This window comes from Carya illinoinensis, chromosome 10, assembly GCF_018687715.1.
Source record: "Carya illinoinensis cultivar Pawnee chromosome 10, C.illinoinensisPawnee_v1, whole genome shotgun sequence".
NCBI classification, from domain to species: Eukaryota; Viridiplantae; Streptophyta; class Magnoliopsida; order Fagales; family Juglandaceae; genus Carya; species Carya illinoinensis.
In genome coordinates this window covers 26,744,297-26,751,355 of record NC_056761.1, presented here as the reverse complement: position 1 = coordinate 26,751,355, position 7,059 = coordinate 26,744,297, and the positions used below count along the sequence as shown (strand labels likewise).

The 7,059-nt window shown below is 36.9% G+C and overlaps 1 non-coding gene across 1 annotated transcript; it reads right to left on the bottom strand.

Annotated features, from left to right (window-relative positions):
• Positions 1-6,250: 6,250 nt before the first annotated feature.
• Positions 6,251-6,358, bottom strand: LOC122280207. The gene has a single exon (XR_006229793.1). It is a non-coding gene; the product is annotated as a small nucleolar RNA R71 (small nucleolar RNA).
• Between the last annotated feature and the right edge of the window lie 701 nt (positions 6,359-7,059).

Sequence of the window (7,059 nt, the reverse complement as noted above, 5' to 3'; positions counted from 1 at the left end):
CTAGAGTGGCGGGGACTAGAGGATGGCCTAGCCAGGTATGCACTGGGCGCGAGTCTGGGCATCGCTCGTTTAGGTGTCACACGCGTAGTCGTTACCTGCAGTGTGGCACAGAGCCAGGGTGTGCGGATGATCCCTAGGGGAGATCATGGTGCATGCATAATTGGATCATTTTTATGGTTTTCGGATGTCAGCCATTTTCTGGGAAAATGGCGAGGTTTGGTTTTGAGGCTTTTGATACATTTTCTAGGAAAATGGTGGTTAGGGCCATTATCTAGGATAATGGCAAGGCTTGGTTTTAAGCGATATATTTTTGGGCCAAATGGGTTTTATGGCGTGCGTGGAAAAATTATGGTTTAATGGGACATGTGCATTGCATTTTTTGATGCATGTTGTTTGAGTTTTATATATTTTTATCTATGGTATTTGGATTTTACTTACCTGCGACACCATTTTTGGTTTCGTGTTCGAGGAGGAGGAGGAGGCTAACCCCGAGGATGCGGCTCCGCTGGAGTTTTGAGTTGGGTTATGCTTTGTATTTGGCTTTGAAATAATATTTGTATTTTGTAATATTTTATTATGTAAGATTTGAACAACTTTGTATTAAACAAGAAAAATTTTGGTACTTAGTTATATGGCTTTGCTACACGTTGTGTGCTTCTTCGTGCACATTTGTTGTTTATACACACACTTGGCACACGTCGTTGGGGTGGTGACCCGTGATGTCATCATCCGGATGTCTCAATTTTCCCATGTCCATGTGCGGGGGATTTGGGGGCGTCACAAATATTACTTTTCTTCTTTGCCTGCATGTGTCCCATTGAAAAGTTAAAGATCCAAAAGTTTGAAAACAAAACTTGTATTCTTTAACCAAGAGAGTATAAGTGATTACAAATCTTGCTAGCTAGCTCGTGCATGAGCAACCAGGTGCCCCAAGCTATCAAAACATGTGCATAGAGGTCGCAGCTAGAAGTATTATTTCAAAGCAATAAAAACAAGAAAGAGAAATAATATAGATAGAAAATAAAAAATAAATAAAAATAAGTAAAAATAAGATATCAAAAATATATTGTATATGTGAGAAAATATTACCTAATTAAATCAGAGGTTATAACTTTAAATATAAACCATGATATTAACCAATTTAAATCACAACTTAAATTTATACATATTAACCACTTGTCCATCTAAAACCAATAATAATGTCACAAAGCAATTAAAATATATTGATTTTAAATATATAAAATATGCAATATTTCAGCTCAATCACTTGGACCAGGTGACACGACTTCTCAAAGAAGCTAGTGAGGCCTATGTGGATGGAATGAGGCTTATTATGGATATAGGACTCCTAGCACTGGAAATGCGGAAGTCGACGTGAGTTTACTTAATTTTGCCTCTTGATGGATCTTTAATAGTGGGGAGATTGTATAATGAGTACTTAGGAAGGTCTAGATGGCCTGCCTATTTCTAGAAAGGAATATTTAGTCCCATGTTTTGGGAGACACATACTCGTATTATGTTTTGAAAACTCTATTTGTTTGTTGATTACAATGATGGGACAAAGTTGGGAAAAAGTTTGTTTTGTACCATGTACTATGCAATTGCCTGTAGCGTTGCTTCGATCTCTTTACCTTTTTACATACTGCTAGAATATCTAGGAGCATTACATATTATCTGTCATGTATGAGGGGTGCGTAGTCTTGTCGTACATGTCCTAACATCTCAGTCACTGTCAAGTCCCAAGTGGGGCCTGGGGGTGCCACAACATGTTAGTCATAGGACAACATTGGGGGGTGGGGGAAATTTTCCCAAGAAGCCTTACATTGGTGGTGACTTTTTATGGGCCTTAACTAAATATGCCTCACTTTTGGGTTTGGTTAGGGCTTCAGTTTCTATTAGGCCCAATTCTAATTTTTCTTGGCCCAATGAAATTACCAAAAAAATAAAATAAAATAAAAAATGAGGGTGTAATAGCATGTAAAAATGATTTAATCAAGTAATTAATCACTTAAGCTAAAATCGGCCAAGTAGGGTTTGAGGGAAACCATTTAGGGTTTCAACACCCACTATGGTTTTGGAGTTTCAATTGGATCTCAATGGTTGGAACCCTATTTTGGTTAACCACAAAGCGTTTGGTTGGATGAAATAGTGTTTGGCTTAGGTGACATGATTTCAATGCTTGATTTTCTATCCATTCTTTCACATTTCCATCTCATGGCCTCTCTTAGTACCAAGTGTCCTATACTATTCACCAAGTGTGATTATGACCTTGCCAAGTGTCCAAAAAAACTCCTCAAGACTAATTTGGACAATCCACACAATGATTTGACAATCAATTGAATTGGGTGCCACATGGCGTTATCCTAGGTGTTACTATTCACTTCAAAAAATTCAAATATAAACATTGCATCATAAAATCCGAAATAAGTGGTGCAATTCATTTTGCATAATTTGACTCCTAAGTGCCCCGAATAAATGCAAAATCAAATAAATGCAAAATCATTTATGAGCAACTTTCATCCAAAAAATGAAAAACATGTTATTACACTATAAAATTCTAATTATTCATTTGAGATTAATGGTTCAATTCGTTTATCAATCTCATACTCTTAAGTACCTCAAATAATTAAAATGTCACTTATATCACATTAACGGGTAGGAAACCGAGTATGCTAACACACTAAAACCTATGCGGTTGCTTAATTCGTGAAATCTTTCTAGAATCTCACAACATTCCTAAGGTCTAAAGAAATTCATTCACAAAATTTTTAGCGGGTTGTTACAACAAGTATATGGCCTTGATAAATGTATGATTGATGTCTTGACATGTCACTAAACTAGGAATTAGATGTTAGTCTTTTGTTAATTTTGGGTCTTGGCATAAATAGTGTGCAATGAGGTCAAAAAATCAAATCGAGTGAAATATTAGGGTTAGAAGTTTGGCCATGTTAGGATTTTATATTAGATGTGTGTTTTTGTCAATTCTATGTCAATTATATTAGAAGCTTTCCCGAGGCAAGTGAAGACAATTTCATAGTGGAAGCCCACTTTAAGTTAATCAATTTTTATATAGGAATTGTCACACTTTTGTTGAAAGACATTCAAGAAATTTTGGAGGGTGAGTTTGAGCCCCATTGGATGCCAATAGTAGAAGAAATTCTTACCTTCATGAATCATTTTGTTTTGATCATTTCATAGAATTTCTTCTGAAATTAATAGTTCAGATGTCTTGGGAGGCACATGTTAAGGTTTATGATCATATAACCTAAAGCAATGTGCTTCTCTTTTGAGTATTTTAAGGGTCAAGGTTTTGGGACCCTATTTTTGATATATATGTGGTTTAACTTGATATTTTAAATAAATGATGCTTTCAGTTAAGTATGAATGAAATGAAAAGTTGCTTTGGGATTTAGTTATTTTGGTACAATGTATGTTGATGAAAAATATAAAAAATAAAAAATAAAAAATATCAATTGCGTTTACTGCATATTGCTAGAAGCCTGCCATATGCATTGTATTTTAACTATCCTAAACAGGGGGTATATAATATTGTGTTACATGTCTCGACGCTTTAACCTCTATCAAATCCGAAATAGAGATTGGGGGTGTCACATGTACTCAGTCGCGCTGGCATTGATCTCAAGGTAAGAGTGAGGCTAATGCTCACCTTTGAGGGTGGCGGGAGGGACACTCAACCACACTACTTTTACAAGAGTTGTACTCGACCACTTTGTTGTGGCAAGGAGGCAAAACCTGACTACATTGATGTGGCTGGAGGCATACATGATCGCATTACTGTATGGGGAGCGATACTTTACCACTCCACTTTGCTTATAGGTTTTCAATAAAGACCGAATAGGTTGGTGTAGACAATCCACATTACAAGTTTTAGACTTGGCAAACTTGAGCCAAGTGGCATGATGTCTGGTAAGCATTCAGTTCCTGAAGTGCTCAAGCGAGGTATGAGGTGCTTAGGACTCAGTTCTAGCATTGGATGAGTCGGCAACAAGAATCCTATCTTCTATTTCAGTCTTCCAATTGAAGCCCACATACAACATACCATTGGTTTCCCTCAAGCCCAAGAAGGGCCACACGCCCCTAAGGTTCTCCATCTAGTTATGGTTAAGCTTTTAACTTGCGATAGGGCATTAATCAACATACACATGATTCGTCATCACTAAACCATGTTTTGAGCTTAATTTCTCCTCTTTAATTCTTTCTAACCAATTTGATAAGGACCTTATGTAACGCCCGTCCTTATGGTGGGTCTTTTTCATAACGATTTTGATAAAAATTGACGAGAATTACGATTCCTTTGAAATTTATTTTCCATTCATGCCAGGATACAAAAGACTCCATGTCATAAATAAAATTCATTTTTCTTAATTAAACATTTCAGCGGAAAACATTATATTTCATAATTAAAGTTTTCAACATAAAACATCTTGCCTAGGCCTTCGTGCTCTTCCCCTTTGGCTGTGCCCGTCTTGACCTGTCATGCTCATCTTGTGCCTGGGAGGGCATATATAAAACTAAAATGAGTCGATGACTCGTAAGCATTACTTCATACAATTAAAATATAATAACATAGATTTTTAGTCATGCATTTATCATTCCATACATACATTCGTACTTAGCATCCATACGTCTTTCTTTTCGTTTTAAAAAAACGTTGCGAGGTGGGGTTTTTCTTTGAAAACATGTTTTCTTCTTTAAAACTGTTCCCCATGCATCACTACCTTCATTTCTTAAAGAATCTTTTCATGCATTTATCTTTTACACACATTCATGCATACATGCATACATTCATGCATTCATCTTTTCTTACTTACGTACATTCATGCATTCCGTTCATCCATACATACATGCATTCATTCTTAACATGCATCCGTTCTTTCTTTTCACTTTCATTAGCCATGTAGCACACTATTATGCCCCGTGTGCTGGGGTTAGCGGTCTTTTGAACTTGATTCCACCCATGGCCATGGGTTGGGAATCCATTCCGTCAGGGTGCAACACTGGGTACACTACCAGTACTACTTACCCAGCATTGCAATTTGCCCCGTCCAGTCCATTCACTTGGTACCATTTCCATTCCAGTCCATGTGGCCCTTACGTATTTTCATACATCATACATTCAGTCCATTCATTCCTTTATAGTCCTTTCATTTCTTTTACAATCCATTCTTTCATTTCATTCCTTATAGTTCTTACCTTTCTTACAATTCTTACGGTTCTTTAGTTCTTATTGTTCATAAAAGTTTTAATTAAGAAAAAGGGTTTTCTCTCCTTTATTTTGTAAAAGTCGTTTTAAAGAAGTTTTCTCTTCTTTTAAGAGAGAGAAAATAGTTTTCTTTCTTTTATTTTAAGAAAAGTTGTTTAGAAAGAGTCATTTTTAGGAGAGAGAGTTATTTTAAAAATTTGTTTTCCTTTCTTTTCTTTTCTTTCTTTTCTTACAGTCCTTAACAGTTCTTACGTCTTTTAAAGCGTCATTTCGTTTCTTTTCATGAACGTACATACAATACGTACTACTTATAGCATCCATTCACATGCATAGACATACATACTTTGGGTGCGTAAAAAGTGGCTACCAAGGAAGGCCACTACGTACTTATACTTTAAAACTTACGTTTCGTTTCTTCTTCTTTCGTAAAACGTGTATTTGTGGTAACTTCATTCCCTCTTTTAGCTTGCTGCATCTTTATTTTCTTTTCTTTTTCTTTTTGTAGTTTTTTTTAGTGTTGCATTTTTTTCTACCTTGCATACACAGGTATAGAGACGCCTTGGGTCGGTTTGCTTGTGGACCTGTGTTAGACTCAGAGTTTAATTTTTCTGATCATTTGTTTGATAATTCTTCTAATTTTGAGAAAATGAGTGAACACGAAGATCAACCCACTAGGACCCTTCAGGATTACCTCTACACTACATGCACAGCCACACCATCATGCATCATGTTTCCAGCTAATATTCGCCAATTGGATTTTAAAACAGGAATGATACAGTTACTCGCTACTTTTCATGGCTTGGAAAATGAAAATCCATATGTGCACATTAGGGAGTTTGAGGAAGTAGTTGCGACCTTTCATAGTCAAAATACAACTAATGACATTGTGAGACTTAAGTTCTTTCCTTTCTCTTTAAAGGATAGAGCTAAGAGTTGGCTATACTCATTGAGACCGATGTCTATTGGGTCATGGAATGAGATGACTCGGGTCTTCTTTAATAAATACTTTCCCTAACATAAGACCAATGCTTGAAAAAGGCAAATTTCCACCTTTGTACAAAAGGACAGTGAGACTTTGTATCAATCTTGGGAGAGATTTAAGGAGCTATTGAGTATGTGTCCTCACCATGTGTATGAGAATTGGCACTTAGTGAGCTATTTTTATGAGGGACTTACACCTAAAGAGTGTCAATTTGTGGAGATGATGTGTAATAGTGAGTTCTTACAGAAAGATCCTGATGAGGCCATAGAATACCTCAATGAGCTTGCTGAAAAAGCTCACACTTGGACTGGACCTAGTGCTACTGAGAGCACAAATAGGTCACGACCTGCAGGAAATCTAAATGGTAGTGGAATTTACCATCTCAGGGAAGAGGATAACCTAAAGGCTAAGGTTGAGATGCTCACTAGGGAACTAGAGGTGTTGAAGACTAAGGACTTAAAGCCAACACACATGGCTAATCATGCAGAGTCTTTTGGACCATGTTTTGTGTGTGGCGGGATAGATCACTTTGCCAAGAGTGTCCCACATTTGCTGAGATGAGAGAGATGTATGAGGAACAATGTAATGCCTTAGGTATGTACAAGAAGCCTTTTACACATTTCTCTGATACCTATAATCCGGGGTGGCATAATCACCCCAATTTTAGCTGGAAGTCTGAAAACTAGCCGCCTGCACAACCCCCTAGATCATATCCTGCACCATATCATGCACCTTCATCTTCTAGGAGCCCCTTAGAAGATACTCTACATGCTTTTATTGAGGCACAAGGTAAGACTAACCAAATTGATTACGCAGGTTGTTGAAGAAAATAAGGAGATAAAAAGCCAAGTGT